The 22,163-nt window shown below is 48.0% G+C and overlaps 1 protein-coding gene across 3 annotated transcripts in view; it reads left to right on the top strand.

Annotated features, from left to right (window-relative positions):
• Window positions 1-11,661: 11,661 nt before the first annotated feature.
• The window catches only part of CTBP2 (C-terminal binding protein 2), a 146,835-nt gene continuing 136,333 nt past the window's right edge, over window positions 11,662-22,163 (top strand). For 2 of the 3 annotated variants that reach the window (XM_054207332.1, XM_054207333.1), the window contains exon 1: window positions 11,662-11,857. The gene's annotated coding sequence lies outside the window, so the exon portion shown is untranslated. Of the gene's footprint in view, window positions 11,858-12,952; window positions 12,992-22,163 lie in introns of all 3 variants that reach the window. The other variant, XM_054207335.1, reaches the window with a different exon arrangement.

Genomic DNA, 22,163 nt, shown 5'->3' with positions numbered 1-22,163 from the left:
TTCTGCCTGGCTCAGTATCGATATCCAATATACTTCTCAGAGGCAGAGAGAAAAGTTTATATGGAAATACGTCATTGCATTTGTGCTTTCTACAACTCCCGTTTGCTGTTTGCTGACTGTCCCCCCAGCTCCCCCTGCACATCTTCCTCCTGGCAAACTGTGTTACCCATCGATTTCCCGGGGAGACACTAAACACCAAAGGCAGCTACACCACTTGTACACACCTTTTTAAATTTAAAAGTTACGGTTTAGTGCTGCTGGAGTGTGAGGCTAGTGTGGTAGAGACTAAGTCGTTTAGATGTGGTGTTGGGGGATATGGTGTAGGGGAGAACTTTGTAGAGTGGGGCTGATGGTTGGACTCGATGATCCCAAGGGCCTTTTCCAACCTAAATGATTCTATGATTCTATTCTATGATTCTAATTCCAATAAATACAGTCTCGTATCAATGGGTTTGGGTTGCGTTTGGCCTAGGGATGCTTTGAAGGGAAGGTCTTTCACCAGGCTAATACGGCATGCAATTTGGGCACTGTCCTTGAGCCTCACGTGCCAGCACAGCTGAGAGTTGTTTTTTCCACTATACATAAGTCACCAGGCTGCGGCCAGCCCTGGTAGCCACCCTACAAGCGCTGGTGGGACAACTGTGGCCTCTTACCGGGGAGAGCTTCTGCCCATGCTGGGCACAAGACACCTTCCATCGTGAGTGTGAAAGGGCACAGATGTCTTTTCGTCCTGGGCATGGCTGGGCTGCCTTATGGCTCCTCTAGCAACGGTCATTCTGTCTTACCTGTTTTCTCATTTGCTGTGAAATGGCAGGACTGGATGGACGGGAAGGGCTGGATGTGGGGTGCCAGGGCCAAAATCTTCAGTGCTAGGGTTCTGTGAAAAATTTGGCATCGAAGCCAATGGGGAGGCATCTGATGGGACTGACGCTCACTAGCTTCCTTGACAAGAATCACTCCAGACTTAGGCCCTAGAGCTTTAGGGACTTGATTTTTAAATAAGATGGTTCATTATGTGAATTAAAATTCCCTTAATTCTGTTGAGAAAACAGTAGCATTACTGACAATCACAAAATCCTCTTCACATGTCAAAGTATTTCACATTTTATCATTTTGAGCCTGGTTAGTCAAAACTTCAGACTGCTTTCCCGAGAAGAGCAGCTGTCCCTATTGCTGCCCGTTTGTGCATATGGTCATGTCAAGACACACGCTTTAGAGAGAGGACTGCATGGTGGCTGCACATTATCCTGGCGTGGGAGATCTGTCTGTACCTCAGATATCCACCCAAATACTACTGGGCCTCCCAGGGCTCTTCCCCATAGGTACTGTGGATGCACTTGCTAAAACCTTTGAGGTACAGAGGTATTGTAGCAGAGGCCATACAAATATGCAAGATGAAAAGAAGGACATGTCCCAGACAAGGAAGGGTCCCAAACCAGACCTCAGTTTATATGCACTTTGGGTACCTATGACATGTTATCTCAGCGCTATTAACTAGAAAAGTCACCTTGGGGTGTCCTGAGTCTCACCAGGTTCTCCGTTTCTGAGCCGCATGGAAGCTGGACTTTCTTGTATTGCTGATGTCTCAGACACGGCGTAGGCCAGTGAGACACTCAAAACATCCTGTATCAATTCTTAGTACATTGAATCCATGAAAAACATGTTGGTCAAGAGGATGGGGCAGGTATGGAAGAGAATGGCAGAGAAGGAGTAGTTGACCAGCAACAGATCTGCCGTAGCAGCTGTCCCCATTGTGCCAGCCCCGCCGCTCTACTTCTTGCCCACAGTGGCAAGGATTTACATCAGATGCCTTCCCTGGGTCTGGTTTTGCTCACCTGGGTTGAGAAACCAAACACAAGAAACTTGCTCTTTTCCCTTAACGATGTGCATTCACTGAAATCTGGAAGTTCACCAAGGCTGCGACCATGCTAACGCTCTGGGCATCCTTGATAAGCTCTTACAGCTACGCAGCTAGGGAAAGAGCAGTGCTTAGAAGCCAGCTCCGTTTGCCCATCACCACTGAGTACGCAGTGCTTCTCAAAACATGATGTAGAAAAGGATCAGCCACATCTCTTACTAGAACCTCCCTAAAACCAAGGCCGAAGAGCAGAGATACAAAAATGCAGGACCCAGCAGAAGGTTGGTTCCATCATGTGCCTCTGCAAAGACGCTGGAGCAAACAGGAGCATCTTTCCCGTCTCTGTCTTTGGGGAGGTTTTTTCCTGACCACGGATCCTGGGCATCGGGATTTCCTGGGGATTTAACAGCGAAGGCTGAAGGCATTTCTCTGGCTGCCCTTTTCTGAAGTCTAATCAGGAAATAGGAACATGAGAGACCAGATTTTCTGTGCCTTTTATCTTTCTCTTTAAAGGACTGGATTCCTACGGCTTATTTATTGCCAACAAAAAAGTAAAAATACTTCCTTAGAAACTAAGGACCGGCCTTCACTGCAAAGGTCTGTTGCTTTCATACCCTTTCTGTTACAGCAGCAAAAAATCCTTGTGGGGACACAGTTCTGTTGCTAAAAGAAATGCATACACCAGTGCAGATTGTTCCAGTTCGGAAAATAAAATAAGCAAGATGGTACAGGGTGTGTTTACACCAGTATAATTATATCACAGTGGGACTTCCAGTGTATAACTGTTTCAGTTGAAAAAAAAAAAAAATTACAATCTTATCTCTAGCTGTCACTGCTATAACAGTAGAACTGTTCTCGGGCGGACTGTCCTTTGCTTCAACGCACACAATCTGGCAACAAGCAGCTTTTGGAAGGATTGGCTGAGATTTGGCTACGGGGCTTTGTTTTCCCATAAGCAATGCTTCCTTCAAAATGCGGAAGAGGAAGAGTGAGTGCAGGCAGCTTTACTACTCATACATGGGTGGAATCGCTCCCAAATGCCCGATCGACCTCCGAGACCATGTCCCTTCTTTAAATGCCCACTTAGAGTGGGTGGCAGTCCCTTCTGGTGACCGTGTCCATCGCAGGAGCCTGTGTTGGGTGGCTCTGGGTTATTTAGATTACAGTGGCAGGTACAAGGCTCCCACAGCTCAGCCCCTTTGTACTGTACTGACACCACATAAACGCCTGGCATTCACGGGCGCTGCCTTATCGGCATTTACCTCGCTGCGTCCTGAGCTGACGCCACGCTTGCTACATCTCTGGTGACCGGAGAGATTTAAGACACAATTGTACTATCAAGGAAATGCAACTTTTGCCTTCCAGGCACTTAAATCCTCGGAGGGCCTCGTTCAGGGCTGCACTGCTTCAGTTTTAGGCCAGTAACTTCTTCATTAGCATAAAAACTAAAGAGCGATGCTGTGGTGAATAGGCTGCTGGCCGGGGACTGCTGAAACCCAGCTTCTCCCCAACCTACCGAGGGACTTTGTGTGAGTCACTTCAGCTCTTTTCCCCCGGTATCTCCTTTGGCTCTCTAGCCTGCAGTGCTCTGGGACTGAGAGGATCGTCCCAGGGACAGGCAGTGTAAGAAGGACAAGGTCAGACCTGCTCTCTGGGCCAGCTCTGGTCCGCCTCGCCCCACCTCTTGTCTCTAACGGGGGCCGCAGTGGAGGACGCTTCAGGGCAAACTCTGAGAAAGAGCAAATATCCCTTCTGGCTTCCACCTGGCTTCCACCAAGCAGGGGTATGAGGGTGCCCTGAACCCAGAGACCGTGTCTAGATGGCCATGTGCAGTCATCACTGATGGACCTGTGGCCCATGAATTTATGTCAGCCCCATTTAACCCACGGTATAACTTGGCCCCATAGCATTTTGGTGGCAGGATGTTGCACAATTTAACTTTGTACTACAAGAAAAGACTCTCAGGTTTAAAACCTGATGACTAATGGTAATATGATACGTTCTTGTGTTATAAGAATTAGTGAATACTGGTTCCCTATTCCCTCTCCCACGCCCTTCAGGGTTTTAGGGACATCTGTCGTACCCCCTTTGGCCAGCTCTTTTCCAGCCAGATCTCAGATGATGCCCCAGGCACGACTGTAATTCAAAGAACAAGTGACAGCTATAATAAGGCGGCCGTGGGTCGGGTCCATCCTGCCTACAACACGGCGCTGAGGAAGACAAGCCCACATGTCCCACTTCAACCGCCAGTAATGGCTGTGGAGGGCGATTACCCATGTCCCAGCAAACGCCAAATTAGCTGGAAGGCCCAGTTCACCCTTTCATTTTGTTAGCAAAGTCTTTTCTACTAACACTATAATGTTAAATCTCCTAATAATTGGCTTAAAAATCAGTAACAAATGCGGAACGAGAGATTGGGTGCTGTAGGATTCTCCATTAAGGTACTAAAGTACGCTGAAAGCGCAGGTGATTGAAGCAAGCCGGCGTTTATGGAAGGTGAACGTTGAGGAACCCCATGGCAGATAAGGGGGGAGGAGCAGGAAGGGCTCTGTCTGTCTTTAGCTAATAACTATTTGTTTAGAAACACCTGGCGCATACGTCGCATTAGCGCATCCAAATGCCCTTCAAACTTTAAACCAGACAGATTGATTCAAGAACCTTTCATTAAACTTTCCTGGAAAGATTAAACATCAGCCAAGTGTTATATCAGCAGAACAATTCTGCTCACGCGGCGATGACATTAAGTTGTTTTATAGAAGGGGTGTATGAATGCGTATGCGCTCTGTGAGGCTTTTCTCCAGACTTGTAATTCCTTGCTTAAGAATATAAAACAAATAAAATAAAAAAAAAAATAATAATAATACCCCAACAGTTCTGCATAACAATTTCACATATGTGCAGGCAGAAAAAAAAAAAACCAACAGGACTATCAAAAGAGAAATTTCTTCTGTGTTTGCAACCTTTTGCTCATGTTTGCAAAGGGAAATGGGTTTGAGAATTTCCCACCGATGTTGAATTCAGCGTCTGTAGCAGGGCAGAAGTAATATGTATTGCTTCTTTCTAATCATCGATTCAATTCAAGAGTTCTCAGCATGTAGCTCCTTTTCTTTCGCAACGGGAATAAATTTGCCGAGAAGGGATAACACCAACATATTATGAAAAATATCAGCTGGCCCCTACGTTTGCGCGACTTTGTGAAAATCAGTCAAAATCTATATTTAATTTAATGTGAAGAAAGTATGATACCGAGACCATAGTTACATCACAAAACAACTATTACGGTCAACGTACTATTGAATTAAATTGGTTTATATATTGTATCAGAGTATCCCACGCATTTTGCTGGTCTTAGAACACGCTTGTTGCTGCAGTCGATGCCAGCGGAGGATTAGCATGTTCTGATAACGTGTGCGGTTGTCCCGTTCCTTGCCGGCAGCCCCTCTGTGATCCCATGCTTGTCTCCCCAAAAAACAACCGCGGCTCTGTATTGAAAAGAGAAATATTGAACGCCACGGGAGTCTTTCCTCCCACGGATCCTAGAAAATGCAGCGTCATGGTTCTGGGAGTGAAAAATCTAGGGCTGTAACCTCTGCCGCACGGTGCACCGAAACAGTAATGTATTAACACGAGGTCGTAGCCTGGCAAATGCTTTTAAAACAGCATAAGCCAGCGCTGCCATAAAACCAGCCCTGCACTCCCTGACCCGGCTGCATGAGCCTCTCCCCGTGTGAGCACGTGTCTCGTGGCTGAAGGCAGAATCAGGTTGGGGAACACATCCAGCTGAAAATAAGCTTTTTTTTTTTTTTCCCTTTTTCTCCCCCCGCCCCCCCGCCCCGGGATTAGCATTCAGCTGGACGCGTTCCCTGATCCACTTCACCTTGCAGCTGCACAAAAAACGCTGGTGCTGGCAGCGGGAGGAGGCAGCCGGGGCTGGGAGCGCGTGGCCGGGGCCCAGAGGAGCCAACTGCTTCTTGAGGCACTTCGAGGCAGCTGAGCGCAAGGCTGCAGAGCGGCTATTTTTTTTTAACAGGCTTGGGTTTCTCTCCAAATTAGAAAGAACTGAGAGGGTTTCTGCACGGACTGCAAATAACCTGCACCTTTCCAAGGAGGAACTCAAAGTACAGCGTGACCATGGAGAAAAGGAGGCTGAGGGGAGACCGTATCACTCTCTACAATTACCTGAGAGGAGGGGGTAGAGAGGTGGGGATCGGCCTCTTGTCCCAAGTGACAGGCGACACGACAAGAGGAAACAGCCTCAAGTTGTGCCAGGAGAGGTTTAGGATGGATATTAGGAAAAATTTTTACACTGAAAGGGTTATCAAGCATTGGAACAGGCTGCTCAGGGAAGTGGTGGAGGCACCATCCCTGGAGGGATTTAAAAGACGGGTAGACAGTGCTTAGAGATGCGGTTTAGTGATGGTTTTTCTCAGAGTTAGGTTGATGGTTGGACTTGATGATCCGGAAGGTCTCTTCCAACCTGGGCGATCCTGCGATTCCATGTGCAAGTCCTCTGGTGGTTTGTAGCTCTGTATCTCCGGGGGGCAGAGGGCAGGCAGGGTAGGCAGGACGGAGGAAGACAATTCGGGGTCTGAGAGCCCCTATAGAGCACACACAGCCACCCACGTCAGTTTGGGATCAGAGCCTGTGGGACCCAGCACCTCACATAACAAGGCAGCATCAGTATAAGGCAACAAATGAGGGCTATCATCTCCCGTACGAAACCCACTCAAAATACTCCCATGGAAGCAGGGAAGAAAAACTATTGAGCATTATTCCTGGCAACCTCTGATGTCAAAGCTGCCTTGATGTTTTGGGTTGTTTTTTGTTTGTTTGTTGGGTTTTTTTTCTGTGCTGAGTACGATTCCCCATGTTTTTTAACCAGCAAAAAAAGACAAAACCATTCACCCCCTTTTCTCTGGGTTCCCACAGAGAACTTGCAGCATAACTCACAGAATCACAGAATTAGAGGGGTTGGAAGGGACCTTCGGAGATCATCCAGTCCAACCCCCTGCCAGAGCAGGTCGGACAGGAACGTTGAAGGTTGGGCAGCAGCTGAATGGAAGTTTTAAAAGCTTAAAGCAGAGTCCTTTTCATTTATATTAAGCTAAGTGCTGTTGTGGTATCAAACTCCAGGTCTAGAGTGAAAGTCTTTTAAACTTGGAACAAATAATGTTACACTAATGAAATACTTAAAACTAAACCTAAAATAGGGGAGTTGCTGATCTAATAAAGATCATATGCTGCCTTTAGGAGCAATGTTTTTTCTACCTGTGCAATCCTTCCCGCTTGGTGACGTCCTTCCTCTAAATTACACAAAAAGTGATCTGAACCACCCTCTTAATGAATTTACTTTGACCGGATTGATACCAAATGTTGGATTTTTGACTCGCTGCTAGAAGTAATTGTGCTCGCGGGTGCCTGTATCCCCGTGTCAGTCTGGTGTGAGATCAAAACTATAAGAAAAACAACCTGTCTTCAAAATGCTTAGTTACAGAACAGTTTGCCAAATATGTTTTGGAACAAATTCATCCCCGGTTTGCGTCAGTTACAGCAGTGAAATGAAGGATGCGTTTCTCCCAGTAGCACTTTAAAGTTAAACTTGAGTGCTAATATTACAAGCAGAGTATGCAGTAAAATAAACCAATTCATTTCGCCGGGCTCCAAATTTACACACATAAAAATCTTTAAGGGAAATTCCTTAATGTCTTCATGTTCCTGCTTATTGTACCTATATTGCAGACAGTTAAACCAAATTCTAGGCTTAAGTTTCTAGATGAACAGAACTGGAAGAAAATGAATGTTTGCTACCACCGGTTTGTAAAAAACATGAGCACCTTAAACACAGATTATTATTTTAATGAATATCCGTTATAAACTAGCCAACATAGTAATTTTAAAAGCAGCTATGTTTAAAAACTGGTAAGAGATAAATGGGATATTGACAGCGGTGCTGAGTATGTGGCGTTACTCAAGATACAAATTTCATTTCTAATGATCAGACCTGGTCTCTGGCTGGGAAGGATCTGGGCAGGATTTGTGCCTGCCTGTTCCTCCGTAGCACCGAGGAATCAAGTGGCACAAACACTTGGAGCAGTAAAAGAACTGCTCTATTGCAGTCCACAGATCCTCACGCTGAATCCGCAGAGGGAGATGCACGCGCTTAAATTCATACGCATTCATTCAGTCGCTCTGGCTCCTCACACTCCATAAAAGCCATCCAGGAGCATCGTCTTTGCAGGACTGAGGCCCGTATTTGCATCTGCAAATCAACCTCTTCGAGAAAACCAGATTGTAAATTTTATTTTTTTATTTTTTTTTAATTCCTTCCAAGGTGCTGGGAGGTACCGGTGGAGCAGGAGGAGCTGCGCTCAGGCTGACGTGTCGCTGGAGTGTAGAGGGAAGGTGGGCTCGTGCTCCGGGTTGCCGGCGTGCCTCCTGTGACGTGCCTTCAGCTGGTCAGGTATTTGAACGTCACCGTTTTCCCGAATCCACTGCTACTAGAAACCAAGCTAGTCACAAGAGAAGCATGTAGTCCCTTACTAGAAATAATTACAGATTAATCAAATATGACTATTACAGACACAGGGGTTACAGACTTTCTGCTGTATTTTAGTAAGTAGTTAAGCTGCGACACTGGACGAGCACAGTGAGTCCTGAAGTTAATTAGCAGCAGCGGGGAGCAGCATGTTTTCAGCAGGGGAGAGGAACCCTGGCTGCCAGGGAAAAGGGGCGCTACACAACCCTTGCACCCCAAACACCCACTTCCCATATTGGAACGACTCAGAAGAAGTGCATTTTTTTTAAAGTTCATTTGATTTCACAAAAAAATTATACTGGGAGGGCTTGGTTTCTAAACAGTGCAAGTAACTTTTCAGTATAGCTACCAATAGGTTAAAATAAATATAACAGAGGGAGAGGAACAGTTCGATTTTGCTTTGCTTTGCAAGCATCCCTCCTAAACGAAGTTTTTAGGACTATTCTTCTCCTCGCAGGGATTATTTGCACAACCACCTTCAGTTATTCCTTAAGGATGGGAGCCTCAGCCTTTTAAAATGTAGTTAGAGAAGGAGGAGATGTGGGGAATCTGCCTTTTTAAATAACAGCCTCATGCCTGAAACATCTGTCCAGAAAGTGGAGGAAATACAGAAATAATCCGGGGGAAAGAGGCCAGAAGAGAGGTCTGCCCCACGGCCGCAGGACGATGCTCTTCCTTCGGCTCTGATGCCTTTTCCTTGCCCCAAAACTGCTGCTCCCGAGCTGGGAGAAGCCGAATTGCCTCGCTCCGAGCACGTGCAGAATTTTGCACAAACCAGTGAGATACTGGAGGAGTTCAAGGTTGGGCAGCAGCCGAATGGAGTTTTAAAAGCTGTGATTTGAAGTTAAAAACCCATCGTTTCAGGCCCCCCACCGAACCTACTGTGTATCTTCTTTCCTAGCATCTAATTACAAAGGCTATTTCACACTTGATGAATGTTCGATCGCAATCCAAATAGTTTGAAGAAAAATCCACATGCCTGAGGATCGCCCCCTGCTAAACTTGAAGATGTTTGTTTCAGAGCTTTCTCCTTTACTTTACCTGTAATCTAATTGCTCCGGTAATGAAATAATTATTTGTGTCTTTGGCCTTAACGTATGTCACTTACTTTGTTTATATCATGAACCCAACATTATTTATTAGAAGCAATTACTGTTTTCCTGTCCCGTGCCCCCATTCATTGCATACATAATGTTTCACAAAGCAAATTGGCTGAAGCAAAGAGCGATGGTGGTCGTGGTTTAAAAAAAAAATCACCGCTGAAACGCCATGGGCAAGTCCCCGCTTGGTGCGAATTGCTGTTATTCATTGCGGCCCGAGTTCCGTGCGCTAAGGAGCAGCCCATAATATTTTGACAGTCAGCAGCGTTGCTAATGATGGAAATCCAAGAAATCCCGGTAATACGGAGACTGTGATTTTCGTGGCGAGGTTTCCTGCAGGCAGGCGGGGGTTTCTTTTCGGAGGGGCTTTTTTGCCAAAGGGAAGGGTGCAGAATTAGATGCGTCTTCCCGCTGAAAGCTGCTAAATTTTGCTAAAACCTACTTGGAGGTGCCCGGCTGCACCCCAGGGTGTGCAGAGTGTGGGTGTCGCGGGGTGGCCATGGCTGTGGCCATCTCGGCACCTACACCACGGGGGATGCCGGTGAGAGGAGTCTACGCGAGGTTTCAACTTCCATGGGACAGAGGCAGCAGCTCGCGGCAGCAGGTGCTGGGAGGACAAATGATGGACATGGTGTAAACACCCAGCGAGGGTCTAATACGTGTTTATAAGAATCACGATCTTTAGGCTCCTCACCGTGTAATTTCACCCACAAAACCTGAGGCTCGCTTATTAATTTTGATGGACAATTGATCTGGTCCCAGGGTTTTATTTGACTAGAAAAGGAATGTGCTTTTTCGCAGGCTGGTTGAGAAGCGCGGGATACGTATAATGCAGAAGGCTCAATGATTATACAACAAAAAGATGGGATCACCACCTGCCCACATTCTTGTGATAAGCAGATGAAGAACGTCTGTCAAAACATTAATTCCCAAATCTATGGGGGTAATGCGGAATACAAATACAAATAAGCGCACGTTGGAGCGCGCTCTCGTTATCTCGCATTCAGCCCAACGCCCCAGCGTGATTAGCCGATAGTCACATCAAATTGGGGGCTCGGCGGGGATGGATGTGTCAGCCCCTCCGTCTTTAAGATGTCAGCGGCGGGGGCTCAGCACGCCTTGGTGGCCTTTATTCCCCGGCCTCACAACATCAATTTCAAACCCTCGGCGCGGCGTTGCGGGGCGGGATGGAAGCGATCGCCCAGTCGAGCGGACGGCGATGACGGGAATGATACAAAGAGGCGCAGGCCGGACTTGGGTACCACATCCCAGGGGGGCTGCGCTGGGTGTCCCCCCCCCCCCCCAACCCCGCACCCCAGTACGGAGCATCCCCCCCTCCCGGGAGTGGATGCCGGCGGGTGGGGCAGGGCCCGGGGCTGGGGTGCGGGGGGGCGCGGAACCCCGGCGGGCGCGTTGAGCGCGGGTGGCCGAACAAAGGCGGTCGCCGGTGTCCCCCTCCCTCCCATCCCCTCCCCGGGCCGCCGCCGAGCGCAACAGGCGCCGCGCCCCACGGAGCCCCTTCCGCGCCCCGCGGAGCCCCTTCCCCGCGTGTGTCCCCCCCCCCAACCCCCGGCGCCTCCTGCCGCTCCCCCCCCCCTCCCCTTCCTCGCTGCGTCTGTTTGTACTTTAGCTGATCCACTAATCCCCCGAGAGAGCCTATTTGTAGTGAAGAGTATCTATAGGGGGCGAGGCTGGTCCATGTGGGTTTGTGTCATTGGTTTGCAAGGAGAGACCCCGCCTATTGCCCAAAAAAAAAAAAAAAAAAAAAAAAAAAAAAGGAAAAAAGAAAAAAAAAAAGGCAGCGAGAGCCCCTACCTCTCCCTCCGCTCACCCAGCGCGGAGAGGGGGAGCGTCCGCTCCGCCCAGCGCCGCCCGGGCACTTTTCCCTTTTTCTGAAAAAGAAAAAGAAAAAAAAAAAAAGAGGAAAAAAAAAGAGGGGAAAAAAAAAAGAGGGGGAAAAAAATAAGAAGAGGAGGGGGGAAATTAAAAAGAGCCAGCGATCCTCCTCCTCGCCCCCCCCCCCCCCCCCCCCCAAGTTGCAATTAGCATCCTCCCCGCTGCTGCTGCCCGCCGCGGCGGGGCTCCGCTGCCCCCGTCCGCTCCCGGCGCGGCGGCGGGCGGAGCAGGAGAGCGGAGAAGAAGGCGGCGGGGGGGGGGGGGGGGGGGGAAGGATTAAGTTGGGGTTTTTTTGTGTGTGTGTGTGTGTGCGTGTGTGTGTGTGCGCGCGAGCGGGTGGCGTTTTTAAGGTGGATCTCCGTCAGGCAGAGCCCGGTGGATGCGGGGAAAGGGATGCGGCGCTGAGGAGCGGTGCGGGGCTGCCGGCGGCCGGGCCGAGCCGAGCCGAGCCGCGGCGGCCGGGAGCAGGTAAGGGGGCGGCGTGGAAGTGTGTGTGTATCGCGGAGGGGTGTGTGTGTGGGGGGTGTGTGTGCTTTCCACGGCGGACAAGGAAAAACGAGGTGTCGGGGGAGGGGGGGGGGGGTGTTAAAGAAAAAAAAAAAAAACAAAAACAAGGAGGGGGGGGGGTTTGATGGTGGGAGGGAAGCGCAAGTTGCGCGGGGGGTGAAGTGGGGAATCTTTTGTTGTGCCGGGCCGCGCATTGTTTACTTAGTGCTTAGTGCCGCCGACAACATCTGCCGGTGGATTAACGGGAAGGGGAGGCGGGGGGGCAAGGAAAGTTTGGGCGAGGGGGAGCCACGTTACGCGGCGCGGACGCCTGCTCCGCGTCCCCCGGTCGCCGCGTCCGCGGCGACCGGGGGACGCGGAGCAGACGTCCGCGATCCGCCAGGTTGGGGTCTTTTTTTTTTTTTTTGTGGGTGGGGGTGTTTAGTTATTTATTAAAAAAAAAAACCCTATTTAAATTTTTTTTAATTATTTTTTTAAATTTTTTTTTTTTAAAAAATGGTATTTTTTCCATTCTTTTCTTCGGGCTTGAATAACCGCCCTCTCCCCCTCCATCACTTAGCAACTCTCCGCTTTTAACACCCCCCCACCCCCCCAAAAAAAAAAAAAAACCAACCAACCACCCTGCGTGGTGCTGGGTGTCCGCAGGGCGGACCGCGCCTCCCTCAACCCCCCCCCCCATGAGCTCAAAATGCTAAATTCCCTCAATATTTATATATTTTTCTATTCCCCCCCCCCCTCGACTTGGAAAATTCAAACCCTCCGTGAAAGCAAAATGAGAGGAGGTGCGCGGATTTCCGCGTGCTGCTCTGAGGGTTTTTTTTCCACCCCCCAAAAAATTAAAAATATAAAAAAAAAAACCCCACACACGCACCCCCCACCCCCCCCAACTTGCTGGAGGGGAAAGAATAGCCTTTTGTCCTGCCGAGGGACGTGCCCCTAAGGTAAATCCTGGCTGGGGCTTAGCGCTTGGTACTTTGCCGGGTCCCATGGCTCATGGAGGAGGAAAAAGTGGGAGATGGAGATCTCAAAGTAGTCGAAGTAATTTTCTTCTTTCAGCTACACTTCGCCGCCGCCTTTGAATTGCCTGCAATGAATGTACGTAGCTCTAATTGAAGTACTTTAATCATTCACACTTGATTAAGTATACCGTGACCAGAGGAGAGGAATACACACGGCTCCCTAGAACGTGAGGGATGGTATGACATTTTAATCCCGTGTTTTAAAAAACATTAGTGAAGCAGGAAAAACGATAGCCGGTGACGGTTAGGTATAATGGACCGTTGTTTTCATACAGATGGTGGCTTACCGACGGGAATGAAATTGCAGTTATTGCAGATATTTAGGGGAGGAGGAGAGAGGAGAAAAAAAAAAAAGCCACGTACTTTTCAGTTTGTTTAAGCAGAGTGAAGAAAATAATGATAGACGAGATGCCTGGTGACAAAATGCTTTTGTTCCTGTTTCCATCGGTGCATAAGGGCGCCGACCTGCTTTAGCATTCTTTAAAGGTCTCTTTACCAAGGAAAATTGAAGACGGTCTCATTATAGGAGAGTGTGTTCAGAATACTATGAGGTATTTATGAATTCAAAGGTGATTGTTGAATCGCAGACATTTCAATTACGCATCCTGTAGTGTAAAAAAAAAAAAAAAAAATTATTTGTGGTGATGTATTCTGTAATCTGTTATTACCATAAAGCTGATTTGTGCTGGAGCTCCGGAGCTGGCCGAGGGAATGGGTTCGGCCACGGGGCTCGAATCTTAAACAAAGATTTGTATTCTTTGCCTTGCAAAACTTTGTGCTGCAGGGGCAGCCTGCCGTTCCTCTACCAACGATTGTTTGGGAAACGTCAGCTATCATCAAGTTATTTTTTTTTTTCCTGGAAAATCTGGCGTTGTGAAGGCAGGGTGGTATTTTTAGAAAGGAGCTTTTTATTTTTGGAGGCCTTTGGGAGACCCACCTGTTAGTCATTAGCGGGGAGTGGGGACAGAGGTTGGCTTTCATCGTTAGCGAACCTGGGCGCATCTGGGGGTTACTCGCCTGATCAGACTCTTACAAAGCATCTTTCCCTTTAAAAGTCATGACCAAGTATCTCTAAAACTGAATAGAAGACAAGGTAGTGCAGTGGGAGCGGTGAACCGCTCCCGTGTTCCGAAATGCGGAGCACGGGAACGTTGGCCTTTGCATTTTTCCCCTAGAATTTCAGACAGAGATGCTTCCTCGGACCAGAGTTTTATTGTCAACTTTATAGCGTAGGAACTGTAGATGATGTTTTCTTGCCGTTGGCTTCCCCTGGTTTTAAGGTAGTTTTCTTCCTAGCCCAGCCTGTTTGGGGTCGCCGAGACTTGTCCCCCCCCCCCAACCCTCTTTTCGAGGGCAAAGCTGTGCCCTTTTCCCCTCGTGCTTTTCCGAGGTGGAAAACGTTCAAAGGGATTTCCCCACAGCAAACACTGCAGCACAGGCTGTCCTCTCTAATGCTGTCATTTCAGCACAGAGACTTGTCACTGGGGTCCGGCGATAATAATCCTCGTATCGGGAAAAACTCGCAGTGCATGAGGTCCCAGACAGGAGTTGGAAGTCGCGTACTGAAACCTTTGGCCGGGAAAGTTGATTTATCCATCGGGCTGGCTGCAGTTCAAATAAAACTTCAGCTGGCTCTTGTAAGAATACGTACGTTCTACTTCAATGGAAAAAAAAAAACAATCCTGAATCTGGGTTTGCCCAACCTTGTGGAAAAGGCAGGTTAATTTTCTCTGCCTTTTTGGTGCGGTTTATTGGCAGTGGGAATTGAAAGTGGCTTTAAAGAAATGGAAAAGCTTCTCTTAAGCACAGCACTGGCAAATTGCAAGTGTTTTTTTTAAAATCTGGTGGATGATGCTGTCTCATAAAATCTGATAGGTGTCATATTTACTCCTCACATCAGATCTTGCGAGTGTTCCTTTCATTGCTTGATATTCTAGTGGTAGTAAGTTAAAGGAGAGCGGAGCTGCTGGGGAGGAGCTCTTCAAACGGGGGTGATCACACCTGCCCTAGAAATTTGGGATTTTTCAGAGTACAGGCACCCCGTGCCCCCAGCGGTTTCCCAGATCTGTTTGCAGCTCCCCCCCTCAATGAAATCACACCTTTTTGTATGTTTGGTTATTCCTCAGAGCTGGAGAACAGCACCCTGAGCTGCTCTCACAGCTCTTGGGATATGACCGAGAGTAAGGAAATGTGATACGGATCTTAGCAATTTTTATACGTGTTATCCCACTCCAATAGGAATTAAAATTTTGTCCTAAGAAGGATAAAGCCCTGAAATGTCTTTTATTTCCTCTGCACAGCCCACTTAACTTCTAAAATGAGAATTATTCTTGTGCTAAGGGTATTTAGGTGATATGCTCTGACAGCAGAAATGGCATCAGGGCTCAGAGGCGAGTGGGGACTGTGGTGGTTGGGCTGGAAGGACAGCAGCAAAGCCCAGGGACACGTTAATCCCCTCGTCCCGCTCCCAGAGATGACTGAAACTTGGAGGGGAGGTTTTGGCAAGTCACCGCTGGTTTCACTCTTGGCTGGGATAACACAAACATTTCAGCCGGGAATCGGTGTTTCTTCACCGCTGTAGGTGATGCTGGAAGATGTCAGTCCAAAATGCGCTTTGTCTGGCCCATGTGTGCCTGGGCCAGCTCTCGTTCCTTCTCCCCTGTTCCCGTCGTTCACTTTTCTGTTCTCCTCCTCTGCCAGAGTAAATAAAATAAAGATAAGGTTTAGGTGAAAGGCTGAAAAATGCCGTGACCGTGCTTTGCCCCGGCGAGGGCATGGAAACCAAACGTTCTCGTTATGCCCCCTGTGCCTCCTCCTCCTGCTCAGCCCCATAGCGGTGGGGAGAGCGGGATCTTTGGCATTTTACAGAGCAGCAAGAAGGCACCAGGTAGCACTTTCTGTGAAGTCAGCAGGAGGTTTTGGTAGCAGAGCACAGAAGAATCAGTTGTTATTTATTTAGTTCTACAATGGCTGATGATGCTTTGTGAGTGCGCGCTCCGCTTTCTTGCACCCGGAGCCCTGATGATTTGTTAAGAACCAGGAATTGTTTTCACAGGAATAAACAGCTGGAGTTTTTAAATTATTTTTTGTTTCTCCCCTCTGAAGTGGTAATGCTGGCGGGATGTCACGTTTGGCATGCGTGGTGGTGAGATTGCAAAGAGAAAGGTGAAGATTTCTTGTTTGGAAAAGAGGTGCCGGACTGCTGAGAAACAGAAATCCCATTTTATCACATTTATCTTCGAGGCAAGAGGGGCTCAAGTCCAAATTTGCTCCGGTCTCTCCTAGATTTGATGCCCTACATGAACTTCATGTGCTGAGACTGTGAGACAATCCTGTTGCACGGGCTTTGGGGTTCGCTTTGGTCAGTCGGGTTTGTTGTATGTGGTCTGATGAGGGGGGAACGCAGTGGTGTTGCATGGAAAGATCTTGGTGGTCCTGCTGGCAAGGGCAGTGGCGGTTTTTTGCTCCGTAATGATTTGTTAGTTATATTATGTGTTATATTATTTGTAATTTCCATGGGATTATTAAAAAAAGTGCAGCTGGAATAGTCAGAGGGGGGGAAAATGTGGGATGGAGGCAGAGTGGCCTCTTGGAGAGGTTTGCATCTGCAAGTCTGCAAGGTCAGTGCTGGTGGGTCAAGGTTTGCTTTGGCCTATCTGAGGTCTGCCGTTACGTGTCCTGCGTGAGGAGGAGAAGCATGGCGTGGAGCAGCGCTGGTGTTTCTCCCAAACATCGAAGCTGTGGTGTCACAGAGGATGCCCCATAGTGGCGCACGTGTCACTGCCTTCATTCCCCTTAGTGTCGTGGTTTTGGGTGTTTCACAGCCACGTCACACAGCGATGCGTGTAGCTCCTGGACGGTGGGCGTACAGCTGCTCTCAGCCCCTGCGACATCGGTGGCACCAACTCCCGTGGCCCCATCAACTCCTCACGGAGGTCATCAGTGCGGCTGTGTGGTGGGATTGTCAACTTCTGGGATTTTTGTGGGGTTTTTAGCCCATCCTGAAATTCCAGCCAGGAGCAGAGCCTGTTCCAGGGAGGTGCTCATCCCTGCTCTGTGGTTTTGTGGGGATAGGACAGCCCCTGGGATGCCATCACCTTTAATGGTCCCCCTGCTCCACAGCTGACGGGAGCTGTGTGCACTTGTGTTACGCGGTTATTTTAGATAATTCAGCCTTGTTTTTCAAATACATTGTCTTCTGGGTGGATGAAGGTAGGCATCTTGATAGGCATCCATAAAGTCCCATCTGTTCTGGGACTTTGCTGTAAAATGCAAATAAAAACCAAGTTACTCGAATACATCAGTGGTAGGTTTTAATTATTGATGACTTGCTCCTCCAACCTTATCTGGCAGTAATTTCATGTATACTTTAAGCTTGTGAAAACCAGTGGTCCTGCTGAAAGTAACTGCCCTGCTTATTTCTGGGCTTCTGCCCATCCCTCCCACCAGAAGTGAGTTTTATATGGTTAAAGCCACCTGCTTGGTTGTTCAGTTTTGGGCTCTGCTTCTCCAGGTCCTCTCCCTAATCGCCACCAGCAGTCGGAGCGGCGTGAGGTTGGGAAGGACCTTTGCCACCATGGTGGCCATATCAAGGCTGACCATTTGGTCAACCTTCTTCAGACCCAGGTGTAGAAAGCACAGGTTCCTTGGCTGTGATGTTTTTGTGGAGCTGGTGGGAACCTCATTGAACTGAATTGAATTTTCACACGAGGATGCCGCAGTTGCTTCCATGTACATTAACTTGTGTAATGTTGTCAAACACTCAGCCACTATTTCTTTGCAACAACGCATACCAATTATTACTTAAATAGACCCCTGAAGCACAGCGCGGAGGGAGAATGTGTGGAATAGAGACATAATATTTACGAGGAGCCAAGTCTTTAATGAGACCAGGAATAATGCAGATGGATTCTCTGTTGCTAAGTATAACAGATATGTCATGGATGCTGCCTATGTTGGGGGTTTTTTTTAGCGGCCCGTTCACTTTGGCAGGTTCTGTGCTGAGGAGGTTGTCACGAAATTGTAGGATACTCCAAAGCTATCCTGACTTTTCGTTATTATTGTAATAACTATAATGTATGGCTCTGCGAGGTGTAGGTGACCCTGGCTGGGAGTATGCTTGAGCCCCTTTGAAACGCTGGTGGGCTTTGGGAAGAGGGATGGGTGTATGAGGAATGCAGGACCAGCTGCGAGAGAGGCAGGAGAAGGAGATGGAAATCCGTTAAGAGTCGTTGGCATCGTCGTTAGGGTAGAAGAACAACGTTAGGGCAAAGAAACAAACTCGACAATTAATCACAGGTCTGGCTCATGCACAGATAGTGGGTGTTGCGCTGCGTGGCACGGTGAGCTCTGCAGGTCCTCAGCCTGCCTTTATGGACATTCTCCTTTCTATTCGGGGGAAGCCAGCAGGACACAGTCCCTCCCTTCTTGATCAGCGATGCCCTTTTGGCCCCATGTGTGCCTGCGGGTGTGAACACGGGGGGAATGCTGTCATCGAGGGCGTCCCCTGGCTTCCCTGCATCTTCTGCATCCCCAGCACGTGTGCTACATCCACGTACGTACCCGGCTGAGGCTTCCCCAAGGTGCGAGGTCTCTGTGGCCTTCCTGTTCCTCTACGGGTGATGGACTAGGAACGCTTTGGGCGTGAGCAGCTTGTAGTTCATGTTCTGGATAAAGTTTTTAATTAAAAATTGGTCTTCTGCAGGCCCCTTTTAATAACTGCATCTTGGCTTTCCTCGTCAACTCTCTTTCTTGCTTCTATCAGCATACCCTTTAGTTTTATGACAGTATATGCGTGTGGGGGGGAATGTGCTTTATTGGTGTTAGCTGGAGGGAAAACCCTGTAAATTCCTCTTTAAAAACGTGCAAGGCCAAATGTAAGAGATAATAATGGTACCTGTGGAGCTGTCATAAAGTGTTGACCTTATTATTTTTATGCTAAAAACCAGGTTCTGCATGAGAGGGGATGTTGGAAGAAGAATTTAAGCAGGGTGGTTAGGCTAAATACAAGTTACACTTAAAAGTCGAGAGACTTGAGCTTTGCTGTCAGTAGTTGTGGATGAAATTAATTTCAATACAATATATGGAAAAAAACCTCCTTTTCATCAGCTTTCATGATCTGAAGTGTCATGATCCTGCAGCACAAGCTCGTGCAGGTTTTGTATTTGCCACTTGCCTGAGCTAGTACCTCTTTTCATACAGCAGTGGTCCGGTGCAACATTCGAGCCTGGAATTAGGGTATCCAGAAGTTTAGAACCGGAATACCTATGCTGACTTCAGCTTTTCCCTTTGCCGATAACAACAGTGTTTCTGAGCTGAAACACCTATTCTACTTATTTTCCGTTTCTAGAAGGAAACAGAATTTTTTTAATATGCAGTGATATTATTCCTAGGTGAAGCGCCAGGCTGACATGTTTTTCCCATCTGCAGTGTTTGAAGAGCAGAAAGCATTTTTCTGTATCTCTGTATCTGGACAACAAAAGTTGTGAGTATTAGAAGGAAGCAGCAAAGACAGATTCGGGGAGACAAAGGGCAATTGTAGTTTTGTCTCGCCAAAAGTTTGACATATTTCTTGAATTTGTGCTTTCTTGGAGGTGACCCACCTTCACTAAATACTAGTACCAGCCTTGCTTGGAGGATGAAATCCCACTCTAGTTTAGCCCCAGGCGGTGAGGTTGTGGCCAGTGATTTTTGTTGCTGTTGTTTCTGAAAAAAACTGTAGTTGGATGATGTATCAGAAGGAAGGACCTGGCCGAGTGGGTCTTCGCTTGCCTGCTCACCTTCAGCCATCGCCCTGCCAGCCTGTCCTCTGGGCTCTTTGAGGTGCTGGGTGCCGAAATGGGCGCACAGCCCTTACGATACGTCTGCACATCCGAGTGCCTGAGAGGGGAATTGATAGCAGAGAATAGAAATCAGAGCGTGAGGAAGAAAGCGAAGGGATGCGGAGAGAAGCAATGGCCGGTGGTGATGAGAAAAACCAACAGTTTCTGTAAAATATTAGAGATAAAACTAGGTTACTGGGTGAAGTTAAAAGACAAAAACTTTACACTTCTCTTTGGGGAAAAGTAATGATATGTTTAGACTCTGTTATGACTGTGGTAGAATTGAATGTTAAACCGCGACTGCTTTAGTCAGACCTTTGTACATCAGCCCCGGTGTCTCTCGTTCCAGAGGTTTACGTGAGTAAACTAAGCCAGTGAGGTGTATTTTTTACCAAGTCATGAAATACTGGAGAATTCCCCGCAAACCGTAGCAATGCTGATGACGTATTAGGATGAAGAGCAGTAAATGGGCTGGGCTGAGTAACCCAGCCCTGTCAGCTTCACAGGAGCCCTGGGCAAGGGGTTGGAGTCGTCGGTGGGGGACTTGTTTAATGAAGGGGGGAAGGGCGGCGATACGCTCCATCTCCATCAGCGCCGGTTCAGGGGCAGCACATCCTTTCCAACTAACTTCTCTTTTTTTCATTTAAGGAGCTCGATGATGTGATTGATAAAGCTAACTGCAGGGATTTTTATTTATTTAAAAATCAGCAAGAAACGTAGCTTGGTACAGCACCGCTGCCTTGGTGGGGGATGTGCAGAAGGGTGGCTGGCTTAGACGCAGCAGAGCGTCAGTTCTCAAAATACAGTTGTAAAATCAGAAATAATTTCCAAACATCTCTTTCTAGCAGCCTCTCCGAGCACTCATTTTTGTCCTTACGCCGCTTAACATGTTTGTGAGTGACCCGTGATAAGGCAGAGAGTCACCGTAGCTAAAGCTTGAAATGTCACCGAGATTGGGAGAGTGGTAAATAATGAAAAGGAGTGACCACTGGTAAAAGCAATTTGTATTGCTTGGATACAAGCGGGTAATATTTCTCAGATGGCCAACTGTAAATTTCTCTATCTAAGAGCAAACAACGCAGGCCGTACCTCCAGGATGCTGTCTGGAGAAATCATGTCTTTATAGAGGAGCGAGGAGTCACGAGCGAGCGCCACTAATATGATATTATGGCCAAAGGTCTTGTGTGCTCCTCGCCGGCGCTGGCAGGTGGCTCTCGGGCTGGAGGAGGGAGGTGGCAGCCACCGTGTCCTCAGCGCCTGCCAAGGAGGCTCTGCGGAGAGCCGCGGGAGTGCCCAAGGAGTCAGAAAGGGAAGTAGGGGAAGGGTCCAGGACCTCCGTCTGCTTGACTTATCCTGGAGAGTGTTGGAAGGTAAATTGATTAAGGCAATTAGCGTTGTCATGGCGAAAATAAATTGAATAATAAAGAGCTCTTGGGTCTAGCAGGCAGAATTTTAACAAGACTTGATAGCTGGAAGGTGAAGCCAGGGAAAGCCTAGAGATAAGGTCCACGGTTTTGGCATCACTGGTGGTGGAAGAGGCTGCTGAAGGTGCTGGTGGTTTCTCCGCCTTTGGAAACGCCAAATTCAGGGATGTTTGTTCATTGGAGTGAGCGACACTCAAGGAGGGATTAGTTTAGGTAAGTTAGCATGCAGTGTGTTGGGCTGGAAAATCACAGTGGTCTCTTCTGACCTCAAAATCCATGAAAGCCCATTGTTTAGATGGGAGCGTCCAGATGTTTGCAGATCCCAAGTACCAGCATTGCAGATTTTCTTTAGGGGGAGGACTTGGCAGAGAGGAGAGCTGTGTCTGAAGGTGGAGATGGCAGGATGTGACCTTTAGCGCTCAGGAAAGATCGCAGGTTCTTCATTTCCCACCATTTTTCTAGAAAATTCTTTGTATCTGTCACAGGGATGAGTTGCCTCCAGTGTCAACACCAGGTGCTGAGCACCAGGTAAGAAGTTCGCGGGGGCCATGTTAGCCAATGTTGTGGCAAATGCCCGGGTCATTAGTTTATGTGCGGGAAGGAAATAAGGTGGGTTACTTTTTTTTAATAGTTACGTGCTTTATGGAGTTGTGCAGCATTTGTTCAAACTCTGAGTCAGCTCTTGGTGGCTACGGGACATCAGAAATAACTCCAGCTCTGGTAGGAAACTTCTGAGCAGAAGAATACAGACAGGAGCGCAAACTGATCAAAACAGGTCAACCCCAGATTGAAAAATTAATTATACGTGGCTTATGTCATGGTTGGATCAAAACCACTGTGTGCAAATGTATTGTTATTTTGAAGTGAGAATGTACAGCTGGATGTTTGCAGATTCACTCTGCTTTTAGGTGAGTTTTCAGGTCGGTCTGTCCATCTCGTCCGTCATTTATGGATGAGGTTTGTGGGATCGTTGGGCTGTGGTCTGGTTGTGCTTGAGCATGCA

Source organism: Rissa tridactyla, chromosome 6, assembly GCF_028500815.1.
Source record: "Rissa tridactyla isolate bRisTri1 chromosome 6, bRisTri1.patW.cur.20221130, whole genome shotgun sequence".
Lineage (NCBI taxonomy): Eukaryota > Metazoa > Chordata > Aves > Charadriiformes > Laridae > Rissa > Rissa tridactyla.
This window is presented reverse-complemented; position numbering and strand designations above follow the sequence as displayed.